The sequence below is a fragment of the Pseudoliparis swirei genome, chromosome 12 (assembly GCF_029220125.1).
Source record: "Pseudoliparis swirei isolate HS2019 ecotype Mariana Trench chromosome 12, NWPU_hadal_v1, whole genome shotgun sequence".
Taxonomy (NCBI): Eukaryota; Metazoa; Chordata; class Actinopteri; order Perciformes; family Liparidae; genus Pseudoliparis; species Pseudoliparis swirei.
In genome coordinates, this window is record NC_079399.1 from 17,827,565 (window position 1) to 17,852,688 (window position 25,124).

The 25,124-nt window shown below is 44.1% G+C and overlaps 1 protein-coding gene and 1 long non-coding RNA gene across 2 annotated transcripts in view; one reads left to right on the top strand and one right to left on the bottom strand.

Moving 5' to 3' along the window:
• The window catches only part of bach2b (BTB and CNC homology 1, basic leucine zipper transcription factor 2b), a 93,357-nt gene extending 86,488 nt beyond the window's left edge, over positions 1-6,869 (bottom strand). Inside the window, exon 1 of the mRNA XM_056427915.1 lies at positions 6,637-6,869. The gene's annotated coding sequence lies outside the window, so the exon portion shown is untranslated. The remainder of the gene's footprint in view (positions 1-6,636) is intronic.
• Positions 6,870-16,167: 9,298 nt separating this feature from the next.
• On the top strand, positions 16,168-21,570 carry LOC130202552 (uncharacterized). The gene is made up of 3 exons (XR_008833373.1): positions 16,168-19,501; positions 20,822-20,832; positions 20,975-21,570. It is a non-coding gene; the product is annotated as an uncharacterized LOC130202552 (long non-coding RNA).
• Positions 21,571-25,124: the final 3,554 nt, after the last annotated feature.

A 25,124-nucleotide genomic window follows, 5' to 3' on the forward strand; every position in this document is an offset into this window, starting at 1 on the left:
TGGTAAACACTAACTATCCAGCAGAAGGTTCAGGTGTTGAGTTTGAAAGTCGACTTTCCTGTCTGTGTGTGTATTTGTGTGTGTTTGTTTGTATGTGTGAACACAGTCACCTCATTTAAGAGTAGACTTAAGACTTTCCTCTTTGACAGATCTTATAGTTAGGGCTGAATCAGGTTCACCTGGTCCAGCCCCTTGATATGCTGCTATAGGCTTATAGCTGCCGGGGGACATTTTAGGATGCACTGAGCACCTATCTCCTCTTTTCTCTCCTTAGTGATGAATTTTCATCTCTCAATCACACGTTACTAACTCTGCTTTCTCCCCGGAGTCCTTTTGACTTCACATAGATCCTATCTGCCTGATGGATCATCGAGGTCTGGGTCGTGGAATTCCTGCTACCGACTACACCACTGTCCTGTTGAGACTCCGCCCACTGTTGAGACTCCGCCCACTCCTCCTCCCCACCGCCATCAGCCTGATGGATCGTGGAGGTCTCCATCGTGGAATATGCCTACTATGAACTATTCATACACTCTGTCATATTCATTGAATGTATTTAAACTCTAAATCTGTCCTTCTGTACACATGACATCTATTGCATCTGTCCATCCTGGAGAGGGATCCTCCTGTTCTCTCCTGAAGGTTTCTTCCCTTTTTTTCCCCCTGAAGGGTTATTTGGGAGTTTTTCCTGGTCCGATGTGAGGTTTTGGGGCAGGGATGTCTATGTGTACAGATTGTAAAGCACTCCGAGACAAATTTGTAATTTGTGAAATTGGGCTATACAAATAAACTGACTTGAATTGAATTGAACTTCAACCTCCTTACGTAAGTTTGTTGTGCAACTTTTAAGTTCTAGTGTAAAAAGTGAAGCGTATTTAAGTTTTCAACCTTGTATAAATTCCTTATTTTATTTTATTACTTTTCTCAAGTATTTATTGTTCTGCAACTCATCATCTTCTCTTCCTATATTTACTTTGACTTTACTTCGCTCTAACTGCCTGTGCTGATTCCTTCATCTTGAAGTCTTAATAACAGCAAACCTTTTTCTTTTTTACGTGGTTTACTTTCAATACTTTAAAATTAATTTCTCCTAATTAAGTTTCTTTTCTTCTTCTTTTTGTCTAATATCTCAAAAGAGCAACGATATTTGGTGGAATATTTAGATTGGACAAGACACTCTTTATTCCCTCAAGTTGGTTGGTCCCCCTTGGTCTCAGAAGCTCGCTTTAAACTGCAAAGCTCTCCAGTCCTTTGACAGTAACAGTATTAGTAGTAATGGTATAGTAGTAGTAGTAGTAGTAGTAGTAGTAATGGTATAGTAGTAGTAGTAATGGTAGTAGTAGTAGTAGTAATGGTAGTAGTAGTAGTAATGGTAGTAGTAGTAATGGTATAGTAGTAGTAATGGTATAGTAGTAGTAATGGTATGGTGGTGGTAGTAATGGTATGGTGGTAGTAGTGGTGGTAGTGAGTGGTAGCAGTGGTATGGTGCAGTAATGGTATAGTAGTAGTAGTAGTAGTAGTAATGGTAGTAGTAGTAGTAATGGTAGTAGTAATGGTAGTAGTAGTAATGGTAGTAGTAGTAGTAGTAATGGTAGTAGTAGTAATGGTAAAGTAGTATTAATGGTAGTAATAGTAATGGTAGTAGTAGTAATGGTATAGTAGTAGTAGTAGTAATGGTAAAGTAGTAGTAATGGTAAAGTAGTAGTAATGGTATAGTAGTAGTAATGGTAAAGTAGTAGTAATGGTAGTAGTATTAGTGGTGCTGCTAATCCAAACCGCTCATTTCACGGTGCTAAATGTCCTTAAACGCCTCTTTACAAACGGCCCACTCTCCTAAACTGCCTCAATGGCTCCTGAACCTCCTCCCGCCCTTTTCTCCCCATGGCGTATTACCAGACGTGCATCATTCTATCCGCTCAGTTACAAACTCACGGGCACGACCGCGGGGCGTGCTCCCGAAGGGGACCGACCCAAAGAGTTCAGAGGGCGAGATCTTCAGATGGCTTTCGACGCAGGACCATTTGCCGGTGTCGCTAATTTATCACAGACAAAACACAAACAGACACAACAAAACAAGCCTGTGGCGTTTTTTAAATTGTGTATAGCTTCTTGGCAAGCGTCCGCGCTGAGCGGCAAACACACAGACAGGCGCCGAGCCGCCGACCGACGGCGGCCGGGTCTAGCCGGGATAACGCAATCTGATTTCACGCGCGGTGCCGGGTCGCACATCGCCACCGACGGGGGGAGAAGACGAGAAGAAGGGATCACAAGAGAGAGAGAGAGAGAGAGGGGGGGAAACAATAGCCCTTGGTGTAACGTGCGGCAGGATCTTAGATTCCTCCCAGCAGCGCTGCTCCATCGACGCCTCGCTGGCAGCGGCCCAGTCCAACATGCCTTTGTGCTGACGTGGGAGAGCGATGGGGACGTGGCTTTTTCCCCTCTTCTGGCCACGGCACTGACTTGAGCCGAGCTGGTGGGGGTTACTCAAATATCCTCGGTGATGCAAACAATGCTTTAATGGTGGTGGTGGGGGGGGCGCTACGCTCCCCGCGGAGAAATCGCTCCGCTCACATCCGGCTTCCAAATGCAATTTCATGAATCATTAACCCGTAAGTGTGCGGTTACTTTTTGTACACAAGCTGCTCCTTTTTTTTCTTCCGTCATCACCATTTCTGATAGGAACAGTAAAAAATAAATACAAAATAATTGATTGCTAAGAGCTCAACGGAAAGCTGGAGGAGCTATATAGCCGAGGATGGTACAGTTGAGAATGGAAAGCATGAAAGGGGGAGGGGGGGGGGTCACATGGAGGGGATCCTGTTGCCGTGTGGGATTTCAGCTGCTGCTGGGAACCCTGAGGGACTCATTATGTCGAGATCCCCAAAACAGACTGGGACATGTTCCCAAGCTGAGCTCAACTTGTTATATAACAACACGATGACTTGTCTTTTCTATAAAAACAAAAAAAAGGGGGGGTACTTCAGCGGGGTCTCGCCTCGTTTATTCTTTTGACGCACGTTGCGGTTGAAATGGAGGAAGAGGAAGCGTAGCAACCTTCCCAAACGTTTGGTGGATGTTTTCGCGACTGGCCAAACGGGGTCGGAGCTTCCATTTTTCCATTTTTGGACATTGAAGAAACGTTTGCGGGATATTCTTTCTAAGAATTCAGGAGTTTTAGCAAGTTGTCGGTAGAGGAGTTTAATTAAAACCTACCATAGTAGTTTCGAGTATTTTAAGACTCATTCAGCTCATTTGAACGACTAATGAACTTTAACAACATTTTGACTGTCAATTCACAGAAAATATAAATTTTCTATGAAAATAGCACGATGAATAATTATACTTACTATTACTCCATAATGCCTTATAACAATAACAGCAGCATATAATAGAAGCATTTATTAATAACGTATACGGTCACAGTTTGTAATACTTCATAATTGCTGTCAATTACATTTTTTATGCACATTATGTTCTTTAAAAAAATAATGGACTATAGTCATGTAACAACGGGGGATTTTATGTCACTCAAAGGTCGTCACTTTTTGCTTTTTTGATACTCGAACATGTAGACATGCTTTATTGTTCAATGAACACATTGTTCATGAAACACAGGGTTTTGTCTCTTTAGGCCCCTCCCCTTACCCACTGTGCTCTGATTGGTGAGTTTCTTTTTTCTGATTTCCGAATCTGCGCTTTTGCCAACTTCATGGATTGAGCGTGGATTATTAACCACAATGGACATATGGGAACTTTTAAAAGCAGCGTTTACAAAAATGGAAGCGGCAGAACTTCATGAAAAAATATGACGCAACAACAGCGCAATCATTTTATATAACTGTTTTCTGATATTCAGTGAAATTATATTATATATTCTGAATAATAACATACTATATCATATAATATACTGTATGTTTAGGATTATTCTGCTCAAATAAATCAATCAGATTATTGTATTTCTCTGTAATGCATGGAGGGCTGTAAATCAATGGCGTGAAAATATTGGTATTCACATTTTGATACTGATTTAAATAATCGCCTGTCCTAAGAGTGATGATAGTATGTATTCTTGTGCACATCTACGAAAAAAGTAATGCTGAAAAAGCAATCAAAATGTATTTCCTGAAGGTAAATAAATGGGAGCTGAATACTGACTGGACAACAATGGAGAGGTGTTCTCTGGATGAGGAATGCCTTGAAACAATAACGCTGCTGCATGCAACATTTTAAAAGGTTCGCTCCAAATTACAGGTTTTCCAGCAACACTGAACAAAAACAGGCCAAATTCTCAATTTTCTGAATAAAAACATTGCACAAATACAATACAATCACGAGGCTATTAAAATGATAATAATATACAATAAATATATGTCGTAAAAATGACACCACAAAAAATAAAATAACGACATACTGTAAAGAACCTTCTACCAAGGTCAAAGTGGTCGGACAAAGAACAGAGAGAATCGTGAAGCAGGGAAATAAACATCACCGCGTATTTCAGATGGCCATCGAGCAGCAGGACAAACAAAGCGCAGGCAGAGACAGTGAAGTGGCATTTTAAGCCCGACTGAGTCACTGTGGGGTTTTCACATATTTTGGAGCCCCCCCTCCCCTCTTACAATAAAGGAGGGAGGGGGGGGGGGGTTGCCACGCACGGTGGAAAAAAAGGAAAGACAGCGGAGCTACTGTACAGAACAAAAGGCTCTCCCCTGCGTAAAAACTGCGCATGAGTGCCGCCTGCTCTCTACACACGTGTTGTGAAAGCAGAGCCGCGGAATGACCGGACGTGTTGACATTTCTGAACCCCCCCCCCCCCCCCCCCACACACACACACACTCAGACACATTTTTTAAAATGTATTTTGAATGCCAATATTACTACGACAACTCAGCGTGCACCGTGCAGCGCGGACTCGTGCAGCGCGGTTGAAATACCAGCGGAAAAACGCGACGCACCACGGTGGCGAACGGACGGTGATGCTGCCATCCCCTCAGCTCGGTGCCACCATCATCATCATCATCATTGCATCAGCACAAACAGACAAAGAGGCTGCGATACCGTGGATGTCACAACCCCCCCCCCCCCCCCTCCCCTCCTCAAAATGCTGTATCACCGCATTAAATGGCAGCATCCCACTCCCTGATGATTTCGGGCGCGCCTCGTCGCGCGCACGTGCACGATCAAACAATAGTCTCCCCTAATAAACATAATTAATTCCGCTTCGTGTGTGTGCATGCATCTGTGTGTGTGTGTGGGGGGGGGGGGCATAGGGGGATTCTTTTTGTATTTTCTGTGTGAAGACACGCTGCCCTTTTTAATTCCACGAGAGTATAGACTCAGCAAAGCAAAACGGCGGAAGCGTGCAGTCATTCTCATCAGAAACTTAGTACACAATTTAACACACACGCACACACACACAGTCGCGATGAATGAATACCTTCAATGAACCGCGTGTGTCAACTTAGTGTGTGGATTCTTTTGACGTTGTATTTGATTTAGTTCGTTTGAATCAACTCGAGAGGGCCTGGCAGCAGAATTCTCCGGCACAGCGCGAGCTCCACTGACCGGCTGCCGGAGCCGCTGCTGCAGCACACCGTCCTCATGACAATGCAGGACCGCGCGTAAAGGCGCAGCTGTTTGGATGTACAGTCACCACTTAATTTAAAAACACACACAGAAAACCCAGTGTTCTCTAATGCACCACAATAAGATGGAAGAAATGCTCGCTCACGTTTATTTATATATATATATAGTTTTTAACATAAGGGGTTAATGATAATGAAAATATGGGTTCTTAAACGACACCGTCGAGCGGTTGAGACGATTCTATTGGCTGTCGGAGCAAACAAGGCTCGTCCTTACACAGCAAATATTTGATGATTTTGTCTCTCATGTGGAATAATGAGCAGGTGATTACATCATTTCAGATTGGGGGAAAATACGAAAAAGTGCAATGCTTACAACTACTACTTCTAGTACCACCACCACTAATAATAATAATAATAATAATAAGTATTCTATACCGCTGCAGATTAATTGGACGAATGCACATGTAGTGCACGAGGGAGGTGTTTAATGACGCTGCAAAGTGACAGAAAGCGATTTATTTTATGGGAAAATATGTTTTTCTTTTTTGTGCTCTTAAAGCAGCGGCATGCCTGAGCTGACCGGGATCACCGACGCTTCTACTTTGCAAAAATAAAATTGAAAAGAAATTAACAGAGGAAGGGGAAACAAATAAAAAATGGGGGGAGCGCATTGACTCAAAGCCCAACAGGATGTGGTCCAGAGTTGTGTTTCAGTCCTGAACCCACGTTCACACCCAGGCGCGCATATATACACGTTCAATATTCGCACCGCCGCCAAAAAAGCTTTAGTCATGCATTGTTTTGTTTTTTTTGCGTTTCTTCTGGGGGGGGTCTAAGATAAGTACTACCCCGCCCCCCCCACTCACACACACACAAACACGTCATATATCACAGTGAGCAGGACTCTCACCGCTGCGACACTTATGCAAGTTTACAACTCGGAATACGAGAGATTGACAAATCCGGCATTCGCGCACACACGCGCGCGCGCACACACACACACGCGCGCATACCACAGAGAGATATAGAAGCGTGCACGGCAGCTCACCTTGTACTTCCTATTCTGCTCGTATTCCAGCGCTTTCGTCCGTTTCCCACATAAGTTCTTTCACATGGTGACTCGCTTTTGTCGCTTCCTCAAAGCCTCCCCGGGGCTGCAGAAATACGGGTGACTTCTTGTCGTAAAAAAAACACACACACGGCGTCTCTGTGCGACTTCACGGTCTGTTTGTTGCCGCCGCGTGTACGACTGCGCGCGCGCGTTCGTGTGTAAAGTGTGCGTGTGTGATCCAGCGCGGCGTGCCGCTCCGTCTCCGCTGTTTGTTACACTCGACTGGAACGCCTACTCTCGGTCGCTACATTGTTGACATTCGGCCGCTGACGTCACTCCATCCCCTCATTCACAACATCGTCAGCGCGGCTCGGCTTTGCCGTTGGTGCCCGCGTGGGGCGCGCGCGTACTCCGTCGAACGCGCGCAGCCGAGCTTGGAGAATCGCACTAGGGGCCGCTCGCTCAAGTCCCTCCCCTCGCGCTCGCTGGTTCGGCGGCCTGAAAGCCCCCATCGCACTCCCTCCTCCTCCCCCCCTTCCTCACCCTCCTCCTCCTCCTCTCGGTGGACAAACACACTCACACAGCGGGAATATGACGGTGAAAGATGACACAAGACATTTTTCACAAACTGCAGATGCAAATGTGATGGACATAATCCAGTGTTTACTTGTTTCGAGTCAAACCACCTGAAAACTAATTTCCATCCAAAAATAACATATGCATATACACGCATGCATATAAATATATATACATATACACACATATTATCTATACACAGTTTATGCACACATATACATATACAAACACGCATATATATATATATATGTATATATATTCCTAATTCTATAATGTCTTAACATATTTGAGACAGAAACAGCCCCCACATGAGCTTCCTTTGTCTCTCATGTACTTTACAGATTCTGTATTTGTGGGGGTGGGGGTTGTTGATTTAGCATGTTTGCTGTAAGCTGTTTCTTTTGTTCATACCTTGAGAATCCGACATGTGGATTTTAGCTTTGTGTGATGTGTTTCTGTTCAGATGTTTTACTCACCTGATTCAGTAATTAGCTCGTAGTTATTTGATTTTAGGAGGGGAGGAGGTTTTGGAGGTGGTGGAAATTTGGAGGGGTCAGTAGCAGCAACAACTGAATAAAAAAAAAAAAAAAAATATAGCTCTCCCTTAGAGTGATCTGGCAGAGGTGAACTCTTGAAGCCTCATCACTGTCACTGCTCACTCCACACTCCTGTGTGTCTTGCTGGAGTTTGGCCTCCAGCTTCCTCCCTGCCTCGTCTCTCTCTCCTTCAGGTGACTGAGGGGGTGGCTGGCTGGGTCCAGCTCATCCTTCCTCTCATCCAACGACCTCCTCTTCCACCGTTATTTCCAGGCTGGTAGCTGGCAGATGATGATGCCAGTGTCAGGAGCTTCAGTTTGATGAAGGGTGGTTGGTCGACCTGGATGCTGCTCCCCGGCAGCAGAGTCATGTGTGCAGTACATGCAGTCGGTCATACTGTTGATGAAACCCCCCAGGCAAAGCCAAGCACTCCTGACTCCTGCAGCCTCAAGAGACCTCCAATCCCCACCCTTCCAGTTCACCGTGTCCACAGCTCCACAGGCGGCTGTCACTGCAGAGCCGGACCAGGTCATGATCAGACCACCACACCAGGGGGGAAAGGGTAGGCAGCAGCGCTGCCGGTTAGCATACAGCAAGTCCAGAGTTCAGTTGTAGCGTCCAGCTCTCTATGGTTCCCTTGGTTTAAGGTTGACTTCAATGTGGTGTGGTCAAAGTCACCCTTGCCATCCATGGGCCACACAGGCTGATGAGCTGATAGCAGAGACAGTGACAGGATGATGGTGGCAGCAGCAGCAGCAGCGTGGGCTGATGGCGAGCACACGCCAGTAGGAACAGCATCTGGTGGGTCGAAACATCACTCGACCACCACTCTCCAGACAACCAACAGTTCTGACTCCAACACACATGCCTGTCCTCGCACATGGTCCGGTGGCAGTCGGTGATCGTCACCGTCACACCCACCGTCATACACAGCAGCCTTCTTGGCTGTCTCGTGTTCTCCTGAACTGTCGCTCAGCTTGGAGGGTCAGGGAAATGAAGCCGCAGTCTCTCACGCCACCAGTCTCAAGTCCGGGCAGGCAGCTGCGAGTCAGAAAGACCAGAGATGATGGCCTCTGACCCACTCCAGCAGGCGGGCGGCGCCATCCTGCAGAGATTCGCCGGCGACCCCACACACTCACAGGTCTCATCGACGACTGGAGGGTTTGTATCGAGGCCGCCCTCCGCTGACACCCGGCGGCAGCCCCCCGCAGGCATCCGTCCGTGCAGGGTCACTTTCTTCAGGAGGCACAGCGCGTTCGCTGGCGGCTGCCGTTAGCGCCCTCAGACTGGCAGCAGACGGTGGTGCAGGACCCCACCAGACTGGGAGGCTCAAAACAAAAGACCTCAAGAAGTAGTTAAGTTATAAAAAGTAGTTCTGGTCGAGTGTCAGGTCAGGTGTAAGAGAAGAAAAAGAAAAAGAAGAAAGAAGTGAAAGTGCAAAAAGAAAAAAAAACAAAAAAAAGACAATAAAAGAGGTGCAAAACGCCACTGCTGGGAGGCTCACTGTCCTTAGGGCACATTTACTCGTTAGCTCATGTTCACAAACATTGCTTGAACTCTCCTCTGCCACGGAAACAACATATTGGAGATGCGTTCCCCTTTAAATACAACTTTTTAAAGAGATACTCACCATGCGTGTACAATTGACCCCTAGGCCCTTGAATGCAGACTGGCCAATCACAAAGAAGCATCTGCCAGTTCTGATCAGGGTCCGACAACTATCCCACTATCCGGTACACGAAATTCCTACACATGCTGCTTTTGCTTTTTAATGATTAAAAATACCTACTCCGTACACACATTTGATATAATTAGATAGTATTTCTTCAGGAAGTGCACTTGACTTGACTTCACGTGACAGTGTGGGCTCCATGGTCGCTCTGACAGCTTGACAGAGAAGCAGTAAAGGTGAACCAAAAGGTATGGGCACTATGGATGTTGTGCAAAACATGTTGAGTTCTTGTATTGATATAAATACTAAATCCAATAAATACTCTACTGACAATGGTCGAGGAGCCTATCGCAATGTTTAAAACTGCACATACCGGGTACTTTTAGTGAATAAAGGTTATTGGTGAATGGCTCATTTCCAAGTTTTCGTGAGTGAAAACACACCAAAGCAAACAAACAGAAATGGAAATGCACGATGCTAAATGAGCGGAGCGGGGTGGTGGGAGGGAGTTAATCCTGAGAGCGCCGCTCGACTTGAACAGCAGCCATGTGAGGGAGGCAAGCCTCCTTTTTTGTGTTTTGGTTCTGTAAGGAGCTCACATCCTATTTGGACAAGCAAACACTCGCTGGAGATGTTTTAATTTCTAATGTAAAAACCACCCCTGGGGAGTTTGCATGTAATTATGAATTATCACAGCGCAGCAGACGGGCCCCATTTTCACGGCAGCCGTCACTCCTCGCAGGATGTTTTCATGAGTGGCATTCAAAGAGCAGCTCCCTCTGCTGCTGCATGCATTAAACTGGCGATTTGAGATGGTGCCACTGCTGACATCAAAACAAACAACCAACAGGCGTTTGTTACCAGCGTGGAGAAAGCATCAAAGTGATTGAGATTCAGGGGAAAACATGAATAAAGACTGCACATTGTATGCAAGAGGAAGGTGATGAAGCCATTTAGTGATGATGAGCCGGGCAACTTATGAAACGAATCCCAACCAATATCAAAAATAAGTCTAAAAAAACAGCATCATGATTAGAATTCTATCTTTAACACAATACTTCTCTTTATAAAATCAGCCCCAATGACTTAAAACCTCATGTGATACATTTAACCTGAACTCCATCTGCTAGACGAGGGGAGATCAGAGATGGCTGCAACACATGTTACACATCTCTCTGTATCTTGGTGCTCTTTTAAGCTGATGAATGTGTGTTCAAAATGTAATACACATGCCAACTATCAAACATGGTGTAGTGGATCTCTCTAAAACACAAATAGGACAGTGTGTGGGCTTCTCTGGCTCACAGGTTACACTTCACTTCTGTTAAATCTTTTCCCATATTGTTACAACTCACTCAAGACACGAGCTTACCTTACAGCTACAACATTAGCACTAACAACTTGCATATATGTTTGATAGATTAAAAAAACATGAGCAAACTTATTTCAAAACTGGGTTTAAAAGTGTGTCTGCCCGGTGACGCTTCCTGTGTCAGGATACGGGGGTTATCATTTTCGCTGAAACTGCACATGGCCGTTAGCACGGACCCTTGTGTATTGGACTGTGTGTGCAGTGAAGTTCATTTCCATGGAAAGGGGAGGATTTTATGCCGAAATGCTGTTTTACTATCGAATTTATATACACGTAGACTAAATATTGTGTCCAAGACTTTTGCTTTTGAAAACTACAAGGCGCCCTTTGTATTTTACGGCTGCAAAAGCTGAGCAACCCCGTCGCTAATTTGACTCAGTGTTGGGGCTAAAACCAACGTTAGCAAGAAAAGCTAAATCACCCGGGCTTTAAGCTCGCAGTGCAGTGTTGCTGTCGGATATACTACTAAAAACAATATCACCGATACATTTTTAATTGCTAACTATTTCCTAGCTAACTGTATATGGAAAATAGGGTGAAACGCTCTTTAAAAACTAGTTTCCAGAAATATCTCAGTTTTATGCTTTTTTGCTTTTTTAAGAGAAAATCTGTAAAATAGTTGCACTATCCTTATAGTTTATATTTCCTTACACAAAAGGGCAGGATAATTCAAATTTGAGTTGTTACTCTCTTCACAAGCTCTATAAACATGTTTTATAACAGACTGGAGAGCTTAATGCAAATGGTACTTTTTACGAGCAAGATCTGCTTACCTCGAAAAACTCAGATGATAGCCACATATTTCATTGCAGCCTGCACATGCTTCCACTTGAAATAAATGCATTACTGGTAATTTAGAAGCTAAATGTGACAGAAGGTGTCCTGAAATGAGGCGCTAAATGCTAAATTAAAATTACAGGTCTGAAAAAGGAGAATCTGTCGGATGTACGTTTAGGAAGCCAGATTTTCTTTTTGGGGTCTAGAGAAACTGTTTTGACAATCCAGCGACTAATCCCCTAGATTAGTGAAAGGTATTCATATTCATATTCATCCACGCAGAAACCTCTGAGACATCTGAGGGTTTAAAAAAAATTCAGGAATCTAATAGGAGCTGAGCAAAAGCTGGGCCGGGGGGCCCTTAAGCAGCCGGGAGTGAACTCCGTGTCTAAAGGGGCTGGGAGACGAGCCTCGACTGCTTTTGTCTCAGTGCGGCGCATTCACAGTCAACATCTAGCTCATGCTCCCGATGCACACGAGGACAATTTAATTAAAGAGTATGTAGTCCCTGAACACACACACAGCCACATACACACAGAGACACACAGGGAGCAGTGGCATTCCTACACTCGATGACCTCTCCTTCGAGGCCTTTTAAAGGCGACTGACTGAAGTTGGGTGGCTGAAACGTTGGGGGTGGGGGGGTGGGGGTTGAAAGAGTCCACAGGGTGACGGTATTGGCCTCGTCTTCCCGCCCAGAGCCCGTACTGTGGACAAACACTCGTTTACATGATGGTATAATTCGAATCTCGCTTTAGTCGGACTATGCTATCTTTTGGGGGATCTGCTGTTATCCCAATATACATGGCAGTGAGTAATTCGAATCATTGGCCGAAAGCATGTCATATCCGATACGATAGGTGGCGCTGTTTTCATTACAACTCGTGGTGATACAGCCATTTCCGCTTGACCTCTTCACCACTACCAACAACAACCAACAACAACAACATCAACATTTCGAGAAAGATGGCGAACAGAGAGCAAGGCGAAGCTACATCCCTCTACTATTCTTGCATGAGGTTAATAGTGACATTATCGTCTCTTTCGAATTCCGGGTCACGACATGGGAGAGAGGGGGGAGGAGGGCGGCGGGATCTCAAGCATGCGCAAAGACGCAAAGTCCAGTTCCTAATCCAATTCACCGTTACATGCCGCGATAGTCAAATTATCAACCGGATCGGATCGAGTTATCCAGGGGTGTTAATCGGATCGTAGTCGGACCGCACATAGTCGAACAAAGGTGTTTACATGAAACGGATAATTCGATTTCAGTCCGACTAAGCCAGTTATTCGAATGCATGTAAACACGGTCACTGTGTTCTTATGTCAGGAAGTCCAATTAGACGTAATCAAAGCAGCATGTGAAACGACTGCCACTGTTCCATGACAGAAAGAGGAAGCGCATGCGGAGGGGGGGGGGGGGGCTATGCATGGGGACACATTTCGAAACCCGTCAGCTTTCGGGACGAGGCGTTTCTGACGATTGTGCAACATGAGTGTAATGTTACCGCTTGATGGATAGTTGTCAGAAGAAAAAAATTTTTTTTGCAGCTTAACCGATGACAGCCGGACGCAGGTGCAACGCTGTGTCCAACCCGGTGAGCAACTGAGACGCTTTTGGTTACGAATTCAATCCAAGTGTTTTTCTACTTCTCCTACCGCGTGATGAAACCCCTTTATACAGTTGATATAAGTTAAGGGTACGTGAAGTCACTCCACGTGGTACGTAACATTTGTTGAAAATAAATTACGCTCTAAAGCGGTGTTGCATGCTGACAAAGACAAATTGGTGATGTGAAAAGACAACTGACTTTGGTCAGATTTAATACGATTGTTTTGTCAAAATGTATCTACATATTTGCACGAATGATTGACTATTAATACGAGGCAACACCAAATGTATGGAAATACAGTTCAACAGTAAAAAGACTGGATGATAATGGGATTTTTACAATATACCTTTGCACTGAGATGTTTCATTTCCATGCAGATCAACATATCCTCGTAACACAGATTTTTATGATCTTGATGAATACTGTTTTGTTATTTTGTAGGCGTTTTTCCTACAAATGTCAGGCAACACCAGCGAGAGGTGCGCCTATTCAAGCATCTGTGGTATTTAAGCTACTAAACTGCTTGGCTGGGTTTACGTGACAAATAAGTCAACGTTTGGGTTAAATAAGTACGGTAGTACTGAGGTTACGTGACAAATAAGTCAACGTTTAGGTTAAATAAGTACTGTAGTGTCGTAAATAATGTACGTGATAAAAGAGTCAACGTGTAGGTTAAATAAGTACTGTAGTGCCGTAAATGAAGTTACGTGACAAATAAGTCAACGTTTAGGTTAAATAAGTACTGTAGTGGTGTTAATGAAGTTACGTGACAAATAAGTCAACGTTTAGGTTTAATAAGTACTGCAGTGCCGTAAATGAAGTTACCTGACAAATAAGTCAATGTTTAGGTTAAATAACTATGGTCGTGGTGTTAATGAAGTTACTTGACATATAAGTCAACGTTTAGGTTTAATAAGTACTGTAGTGCCGTAAATGAAGTTACCTGGCAAATAAGTCAACGTTTATGTTAAATAACCACGGTAGTGGCGTTACTAAAGTTACATTTGGGTTATGATGAATACGTAAATGTACTCAAGTATGGAGGTTCGTGTGAAAATTACATCAACATTGACTTCTTCTGGGTGAAAGTCCGGCATTTTTAGACCCACAGAACCCAAACTCCTCCCAGTTTACGTGCAGTTATATATATATATATAATTATTTTTTACGGATTACAGTGCATTACTTTGGGAAGACAGAGCTATCGACAGCGTATGAGAACAGCTTGTGCAGACTTGCGACTTCTCGATGCTGCACTACTGGCGGCGCAGTTGAGTGACAACGTAATCACACAGCGCTATTTAGGAGGGATTGGATAAAGCAGGATCTCATTTGCACACATAAAATAACTTGCAGCTGTATCCAGCTTCTTGTTTGCACTGAGACGGCTCAGTAATAACATCCCCCATGAGAGCCATTTGCATCACATTGTGGAACTACAATGTGCGGGAGGGTTTTTAGCAATTATTTTTCTTTGCTCAACAATTTGGGTATTTCACGAGGCTTGTCATCCAACGACAGCAACTCCCTTTGTATCCAGCGGCGTTCGGTAAATTTGCTCCGCGAGCAAAACAGTTACAAGTATAATCCTGCATCTTCTCAAAGCGGTGACTCATAGGAAAAGCGTTCTCTGCAGGAAAAAAGAAAAAAGAGCCCTGCTCAGAACAAGATTTACGTCGGTCAAAGAGTCATCTCTTCGAGAGCGAGGATGACTCACTTCCAAGGGATTTATCAGGGTTTTGCGGCCATGCAGATAGAATCCCGCCAACCAGATGAGAACTCTGCACGAATTTCGCTGGGTAAGGGGAAGCAGCAAATCCAGGAAGGAGCACAAAAGACGTAAATGCAGCGCTGTTGTTAGCCAGTGAGCCGGCATGTGACTCCTCGAGCCAAAATGCCTTTGATTACATCAATTACCACGAGCCCCACGGTGCCTCAAGGGCCGATCCAACCGCCATTCATAACGGCGGCTGCCACAGATCGACCCATCGGACTCAGTTTCCTTGTTCCATGGAGACAAAAATAAATAAAACACATACAAATGCACAGTTGCATGCACCCCCCCCCCCCCACACACACACACACACACACAGATACATTCAAGTATACATAACCTCTTCAACACAGATTTACTCCATAGGATGTGTGTTCTTTACCTCTTAAACGTGCATTCATCACAACATTTGTAGCTTAAATATATTTAAGTTTTTTCCAACTACATTAAATTAACATTTCCCCGGAATTCATCCCGACGTGTTTGTTACCTTTGCAAACGTCTGTGGTGTTGCGCAAGAATTACAAAATCTAGTTGGGTAGGTCTGAACACATTGACTCATTGTCAGGTAGGTGAGGTTGTTTTTTCTTTGAGTGGAGGACAAAACCCTGATCATGTACAGCAGCTTCTTCTTCTGATGACAGGAGAGCTTTAAATCCTGATTGTTTTAGTTTTTTTAACTCACTCACTTTTCTCAAATGGGGTTATTCAAAATGTTGTATGTATTATTTTAGACATTTGACATTCTTACAAACTCAATAAATGTATGTATGATTTAGAAATGCTTGAGTGCACCGCATACTGTACATTCCAATAATAAACCCACTGCCGGGGTTGACAGTCAGAGCGCTAACAGACTGAAACTATTGGAATGCTGCAGAAAATCCCACCTCCCAGTGTGTGTGTGTGTGTGTGTGTGTGTTCTCTGAGGAACTACTGTCAGGCCGTCTGAGTGGAAAGAACCGTGGGGTCAATCCCTGCCTCCGGCTCACCACCGGTTCCATCTGGCCGGTTTACAGAGATGATAAAAGGTAAAAAAAAAAAAAAAGCCCAAACTTCCACGGATGACCGGCCGTCATCGCCGTGTTTTAAGCCAGTGTGCGCTTTGGTGAACGTGGGCGGTGGAGTTGGGGCGAGTTGCAGAGGTCACATTGAGCAGAGCGCCAGTTCCTCTGCAAAGAAGACCATCAGAGACCATCAGAGCTTTTTTAGTTATTTATTTAAAACCAGAAATGCAACGATCCATAGAGGAGGGGCGGCCGTTGTTTACCCTCTGTGAGTCTAAGCTCACGGTTTGACCCTCGAGGGCTTGAGGGGAGGGGGGGGGGGCGGATCTGAGTGAATCTAAACAAACAGAAAAGATCATCTGAAAAGGTGGAGATTAATGTCAAGCTGCAAGTGTTTTACGAGAGGCTGATCTGACTGTTGACGGCGAGTATCTGCTCTCTCACCACGCCCGTTGAATCCGGCTCATGCGCATCCTGCGAATACCACAGTCTGGTATCACAACTGACAAGAAAGTGACGGCGCGAAAGAAAAAAAAAGCCATGCGGATAGTTTTGCTTTTATTTGCTCAGGATTCTTTTCACGCTCTGAATGGATAAAGCTGCAAGACGAAAAAACACGGACAACCCCATAGTAGTGAAGTCAATCACAGGAAGCCTGCCGTGCTTTATATCACCTATTTTACTTTAGATGAACCATACTTTACGACATGAACATAATGTTGTTTTGAAGAAGACCTGAAAACAAGGATTGAGACCATAAACGTATGTTTACAATGTTTATACTGAGGGAATAAATCAAGAGAGACGTCGAGGCATTTTCTCATCGACTTCTATACAACCAGACTTGTTTTTGCAACCAGAGGAGACTAATGGCATTACATGTCATCGGCAGCATTGAAGCTTTAATACGTCTAACGTTGTTTTTTCAAAGCTGCACCATTCCAGCAAATGGAAATATTGCAATATGGAAAAGACACATTGTTTTAGACACATTGTTTTAGACACATTGTTAGACACATTGTGTTAGACACATTGTTTTAGACACATTGTTAGACACATTGTGTTAGACACATTGTTTTAGACATTGTTTTAGACACATTGTTTTAGACACATTGTTTTCGATACATTGTTTTAGACACATTGTTTTAGACACATTGTTTTAGACACATTGTTTTAGACACATTGTTTTAGACACATTGTGTTAGACACATTGTGTGAGACACATTGTTTTAGACACATTGTGTGAGACACATTGTTTTAGACACATTTCCTGAATCCTTTTAACCTATGAATAAATATAACAAACATATAGACATGATATCAGTCTGACCCCCTCAGCCCACTGCAGTGGTCGGGCGTGCGGTCGGTACATTTAGACCCGTGTCTGACCGCTCCGTCCGGGAAACAGAGGCTTACAGTCTGCAGGTTTACATGGGAAGTGGACCTGGATCCGACTAAGCCGCTTGTCCCGAGGTCCAAACAGGTGAAATCCTTTAAGTCGGCCCAATCACACGGGCGACGGTTCCCCGTCTGTCACCACTCTCCGGCTCAGGGCCGCGCAGTCGAGCCGAGTAAACAAAACGGGAGAGGATCGAGTGCGAGGGGGATGAGTCATCAGTTGTGCGCTTTGCGTGCCTCAGTCTGCTGAACATCCGCTCCCCCGAAGGCCCTTCGTCACCGCAGGCATACTCCAGCAATTACCTCCTCGCCCACACGCTGTCAGTCACACGGGCCATAATAACAGGCTGTCCCACTCCAGAACTCGCTCACCGGCACTCTCCACACACACACACACACACACACACACACACTGAATATTTTTACAGGTATTGAACCCTGTAGGTTTTTTGTATGGTTACATTTAAGAGATTGCGCATCGGCTGTATCGTAAACTGCTGACAAGATATTGTTTTCTTCTTTTACCATTAAAAAAATTCTTCAATTAACAAATGTAAATGAATTATATATAGAAATATATATATTAAATTATTTCAATAAGTTCAAATGATTAACATGAATGTCTTCCCACAGATACAGCTCCCCAACGCTGCAGAGGGACACAGTTAGCGACTAGCTGGTGGACATAGTGGAGCTTTTATCAGCTAAAAGGAAGAGTAAATATTGGACTTTCAACATGTGCACACAAATATGACTCCAAATGACGCCGCTCCATGTCTGCTTGGACGTGTTGACGGGCAAACATTTGCTCACACATTTAGAAGGCAATATATATTATGTCAACGTTGGCTTTATGGCTTGTTGCACTGCCCTCCAGTGGACAAAAAGAACATTTGTGATGCGATATTAAGAAATGTTTTCCGAATTTTTCCGCACTGTCTCCTACGGATGTCAATCATCAGTTAATTTTCGCTCGATACATCCATACATCTTTTCAAAATAAACGTCCTTCTCCACAGGAAACAACATTACATATGTGGCTGCATTCATGTTACCTTGAAGACTTTAATATTGCCATCCATAATGCTTTCATATTTCTCTTGAGATTAATACACATGCTCAAACTGATTATGTATTCACACCGCAGGTGACATTAGGGGTGTGAATATTCTAGTCAACCTTTGTTCGTTAGCTAGGTGTTCGGTTTACAATTTTGGTATTTGGGATATTTGTTCGTCTCAAATTAAATCACATAAAACAAAACAAAACTGCACTTCATTCAGCTCTGATTCGGCCCTCTTTCATAGGAATGTGGAGACACAGCCTGATATGTGGGAGTGCAACTTTAGTTGACCAGAATACACATAACTTCTTTTCCACGCCGACGCGACGTATGTGGAATTAATTCTTCTCCATCCCTGAACGTTAGCATAGCGGGAAGGATTCTTTCAAAATGGTCAACTCACAAAAATACAACAACGATTTTCCTTAAAAAAACTCTGATCCGTGCAGTTGATACGTGAGCTCGACACATCAGAGCTGGCAGTGTTGGCCTGTTATTATGCAAACAGAATGCACTTATTATACGCCTCCAGACCCGCAAACCTCGAGCCCAACCAGCCAGTGGACAAACAGCCCTTTTGTGACATTTGACTGTTTATTTCTGGTTTTTTTCTTTCTTCTTCTTCTTTTCTTCTCCCAGACTCGTGGAAAAAAAACTGTGCGGGATAACGCAGGCTCAGTGTTTACACGGCGTCTTGTTATTGGTCTGCACTCCCACAGTCAGTTCCACCTGCCTGCGGGAAAAGAAGATGCTGCGGTGTGTGACTGCGCTGCGGTAATAAAAGGCCTCATTCACATCACAGCGCATCCACACGGCTTCAGAGCCCCCCCCCCCCCCACACACACACATACAAATCCAGGTTGTACAAAAATAAGTAGAAAGTGTCAATGTGGCGACTCGAGGTGTGAGGAACCTGCTGACGCGACGCATTTCCTTTTCTTTTAATGGTCGCTCTCATTCCTTCCCGCCCCGATTCCATCGTGACCCCCGAGGAAGAAGAAGTCCACCTCACGCGACGCCTCGTCCTCTCGCGCTCACGCAGCGCTCTCCAGGACGTCCACAGGCAACATTGAGGTAACAATGCAGATCGCCCGCCGTACTTTAAAAAAAAATATATTATACATTTTTGGGCACATATGCTTCTAGAGATCTTACTGAACACAATTCTGTAACTTGATAAAAAAGATAAATCATTTCCTAAAAACACACCAAACGGTAGTGAAGATAATGTAATAACTTATTGCAAAAATAATTTTCATAAGTATGATTGTCGTTCACGAGTTAACGGTTGGATTGTAATTAGTGATAACGAGAGAGATTGATGAACACCTTTGTAAGTTCACTGTTGGTAATAACATGATTGTTATTCCTTTATATGTATTATGAAGAAATTATTGTTCAAAGTGTCCGACTGTAAATATGATAATCATCTAGAATACACTTACAGAACTAACGATGGTGCCGATAAAACTCATTTTCAGGGATGAAATTGACATAATTGCTCCACTAAGCTATTCTTAGCATGTTAAAGTCCTCGTGGGGAGGAGGTTGAGGCGGATGGGCGTGGTCTAAAAACACCAGACTTTCACCATGGAGACCACTGTCTGCGTCCCTCGTGCCGCGCACGTAAAAAATAAATCACGTACAAATTAATTTAGCGACAGAAAAAAAGAAGCAGCCGCTCAAACCCCCCTTCCCCCCCCCCTCTCCTCATTAGTGCCCCTCCAAATAGACCGGCGGGGTGAAAATGATGAATGACGAGAGCACGGCGCGGTAAATTCACGATTCCAATTTGCGTTGTGTCACCGCGACCAAAACGCAATGCATGAGAGGAGTAAACAAAGAGCGCCGGCCTCCCCTTTTGCTCCTCTAGCGGCTTTTCGACGGAGGCCTCGCCGAGTTCCCACACGGCCCGCGGCCGCGCTGGAGACCGGCCAGGGATTCACCAAGATTAATGGAATCCTAACTGGCACAAGGCGCAATTTATAGACCAACATGCGAGATGTTATGACCCAAATTTAGTCCATTATTAAAAACTGCAACATCTCCCCCCCCCCCTCTCTCTCTCTCTGCCTATTTATGTCACCCAGTTTCCATGGCTACCATGGCATAGATAAAATCTAAAGCACACACACACACACACACACACACACACACAGGTTCTCAAGTGCAACATCAACTTCCCCCCCTGCAAGGTGGGAAGAGGGGTGGCGTTGAATCGCACAAAACTTTTTCAGTACTGGCCAAAATATCTGTCATGTACCAAAAAAAACGGACCTATTTAGTCATATCGTGTAATTAAATGTGTGTTATGTTTTAATTGGTTTTATTTAGACATATTTCTGGTTTGGCTTTTATGTTTAACATTTGACAACTTTTGCTTCCGCCGCCGAGTCTTCGAAAATGTGAGTGTTTGTTCTCCTCGTCATCATACTCTGAAGTAGCCTTGCTTCCTCGCCCCCGCCCCCCCCCCCCCACACACACAGCCTCCCCCCCTCTCACACACACACACACACACACACCCTCACTTGCACTTCCTACAAGCAGCCCGCGGTGGGACCGAGCGCCTCCACGTCCTTCTGAGAACAAAGGCGCGCAGGACGCCGTCCCCCCAGTTCAGCGAGCAGGAGCACATGTGCACACAATACCTGGCCGAGGAAGGAAGGGAAGGTGACGTCACTCCTCCACAATGAAATGACTCACTGTTCCCCCATTCGCCGCTCGACTTTAAAACACAGACGGCGACGAGAACAAGAAGGAAGCAAGAGGGAAAGAGTGCCTTTGTCGGCACAATGCCGACGATGATTTCCAACCAGAAGCCGCGAGCTCTTCGACTGCGGGAACAGATCGGCGGGTCGCGGTCAAGGCCTCGGCTACCGAAAGGCCGGACGCGGCTCACGTCAGCGAATCGGCTTCATTCAGAAGCAGCGGCCGTTCACACGGTCGGTGAAGTAGGTCGCGACATCGTGACGATTCACTTTGATCCTGGAAATCGATACGCTAAAGGTTTACGATTCTTTGTCTGAATAACAGCTCCGAGGCTCCTCTTCGACCGGCTAAGACTGGATGTTGAGCACCACCTGGTGGCCCAACGGAGGCACTGCGGCAGGGACAGGCAGAGTTGTGCTGTGCGGCCTATACACACACACACACACACACACACACACACACACACACACACACACACACACACACACACACACACACACACACACACACACACACACACACACACACACACACACGTCTGGTCTGGTCCATGCCGACTACCAACTATTCATCCACTCTGTCATTGAATGAGTTTTAACTCTAATCTGTCCTTCTGGTCACATGACATCTATTGTTCTGTCCATCCTGGAGAGGGATCCTCCTCTGTTGCTCTCCTGAAGGTTTAAACTGGGTTGTTTGGGAGTTGTTCCTGATCCGATGTGAGGTCAAAGGTCAGGGAAAATTTGTAATTTGTGAGAATGGGCTATATGAAATAAACTGAACTGAATGTTTGAATTCTAGCTGATCAATAATCTCAAAAAGCAAATGAGACACTTATCTAAATGTGTATGAATTGCTTGAATACCGGGATATGGACTAAATAGGCAAAAGTGTGTGGGTTTCCAAACATTCAGTCAACAAAATGTGTATTTTGTATTTAATGCTTATCATTTGGTTGTATTTAGTTTGATTGTTTGGTCCTTCCCTCCCTCCTCATTGGGTCCTACTCTTGGAGGGTAGATGTATAAGTATAAACATGTGGGAGGGGATGGTGCGTATGTGGATGGATTTGGATGGGTGCTGATTTTATTTTGTTGGAGATATATATTTTTTTCTCGGTCAAGGACTAATCGGTTTGTGGAAAATGCAAAAAAAAGAAGTGAAAAAAAAAAAAAAAGTGAATTGTGTCGTCTAATCAAGTCTAAAGACGACAACTTTTAGACTTGCCCCCATCTCCTTCTTCTGTTTTGTTTTTGTCGCGAATATGAATTGCCACTCGACGATAAGCCATCGGAGGCTGATTATGGATACAATAATCAGCTTGCTATTGTATTAATGGTGCATTATTATAAGAGGCTTCAAGCTGCTTTTAGGAAGTGAAACAGGTCAACAGGTCGAGCGACTCGCCAAAAACAACAACAACAACAACAACAACATTGTAGAAGATAAGAAATGTCATGATATCATTATAATGTATAACTTTTTCACTGAGCACATCGTGAGTGAATGACTCGTCGTTATCGTCGCTCTCTTCTCCTGCGGATATCGACCCGGATTCGATGTTCACTGTGTCGCGTTATCAGGGTTCTGCAACTGGAAAGCTTTACGTCGATCATCGAGACGCGATGTGAAACACGATCCTCACGTCGGAGGTGGGACGATCCGTTTCTACACGGAGCCGAAACTCAAAGTTCACTCGCCGGCTTTTCCCGGGACCGTTCAACCGTTCCTCAACATTCTCAGCGGCAGAGGCCGAGGTGACTGTACGTTCACCACACAGCTGGTCCCCTGAAGAAGGACTTTGTATCACACACCTGAAAATACGCTGAGAGGCGTATTGGTCGTGAGATAAGCCACGCCCCTCTAAGCCGCCTTAGAGGGGCGTGGCTTATCTCACGATTAATGATGAATGAAGCGAATGACGTGAATGTGACTGGATGAAAATGAGGACGACATCTGATTGGCTACAGATAGGTCTATGTTATTAAAAAAAACACATTAAACCCTCAAACTACCTTTGGGGTCAATTTGAACCCATTCAATGTTTAACGTCTCTAAAAATATGATTGACATCATTTTTTTTGCTTCATATTTCAGGACTTTTCCTAATTTATTGAGGACAACTGGGAAAACATCAAATTCACATGATATGTTTTCATTGTCCTAAACACAACTTGTATGCATCGGTGTTCTTTAGGGTCAATTTGACCCCAGGCTGTTTTTCACTGTGTAAAACATATAAGAAGTATCAACTTTTTAATTTACAAGTAAAAGATAATTAAGGGGGTGCCGGTGTTGCTTTTTGTTGTTGTTGCTGTCTTTTTGTTGTTTTTTATTGTTGTTGTTTTGGTGGGGGGGGGGGGTATGTGTGTATGTATGTGTATATGTGTGTGGATGTATGCGTGTATATGTATGTGTGTATATGTATGTGTGTGTGTGTGTGTAGGTGTATGTATATGTGTGTATATATGTTTATGTCTGACATTTTTGTACTTGTTTTATGTTTACATCACTAAACAAATAACAAATTTAAATGACAAAAGGGCTATTTAGGTAGTCAACAAACAAACAAAAAGTGCCTGACACTTAAACTTGGGAAACGATATTAATTCTCATCATTTTCTGGAGGTTTTAATTGCTGTGGTCAAAAAGGGTCAAAGATGTTAGTAAATGTGAAGGTAACAGGAGGAATTGAGCCACGGCAGGAGAGTCTCAAAAAGCTGGGCACAAATGTCGATCAACAAACAAACAAATCGTAATGTATGTATGTGTTCATTGGGACGTATTTGTGAATCGTTCTGTGTGCATTTGTGAATCTGTGCGTTTGCATCTGTGGTTGTCTCTGTGTGCATCTTCAATTATTGACTGATCTGAGCCCATAAATAAAGGATCTGATTGGACGATGACGTTTTTCAATGAGTGCGACCAGATCTTGGAACAGGGCTCAGTGTGTGGATGTTTCCAGATGTTTCTTCATCGCTATCTCAGCTGTACGGAGCTGAGGAAGAGCAACAATCTTCTCCGTGTGCGGCAGACGTTTTATACTCGTTGCCGAAGTGTTCTTGCAGCGGGGGATCGGGAGTCAGATGAGTCAGGCAGCGACCTTGGCTGACCTCTAGTTAACTGTTCCAGGTCATGAAACAATGTCCTATATTGTCATTTTGACTCCAAAAAAATAAGTGTGACCAACGTTGCCAGATGAGGCTGGTTTCTGTCCAATCTGGCAACATCGGGCTACTTTTTAATTTATTGGGCGGGGGAAAAAAACAATTTGCTTTTTTGTCCTGTAATTGAATTTGGGAAACTTCTCTGTCCAAAGTTTTGAGTAAAAAAATAAATAAATATATATATATATATACATCGATTATATTATATATTCGGATATGAAGTTTTGTACGCTTATGAAGTATGTCATGGTTTTGCACAGGTGGCTGGGCAAGGTTATGATTTACTTTTTTTTAACTGGGCAAGTCTGATCAGACAACAGTGGTGACGCTTGTGTTCTGCAAATAATAAAGCCATCTCACATATTGCTCCTTCGAGCAGCTGAAACAATCCAACATCACAATATTCCATAAACCACATGGCGGGACGGATATCTTTTGGATAAAGCATACAAAAATTAAAACAGACACAACTAGAACGGGCACTCGGTAGAGCGCATCCCATCGCATATCACAAGATTGGGCATTGAATTATGAACATTTTGGCATTAGTTGCATGCCAAATGGATAGAAATTGACCGCGCTATGGTAAATGGAAGATTGTGACCTTGACCTTTGACCCGATCGATCCCAAAATCTAATCAAATGGTCTCCGGATAATAACCAATCATCCCACCAACTTTCATGCAATTCGGTTTAATACTTTTTGAGTTATGCGAGTAACACGCATACAAATAAATAAATAAATACACGGCGATCAAAACATAACCTTCCGCATTTTCAATGCGAAGGTAATAATTCTGTAAATTAATCCGCCACACAAA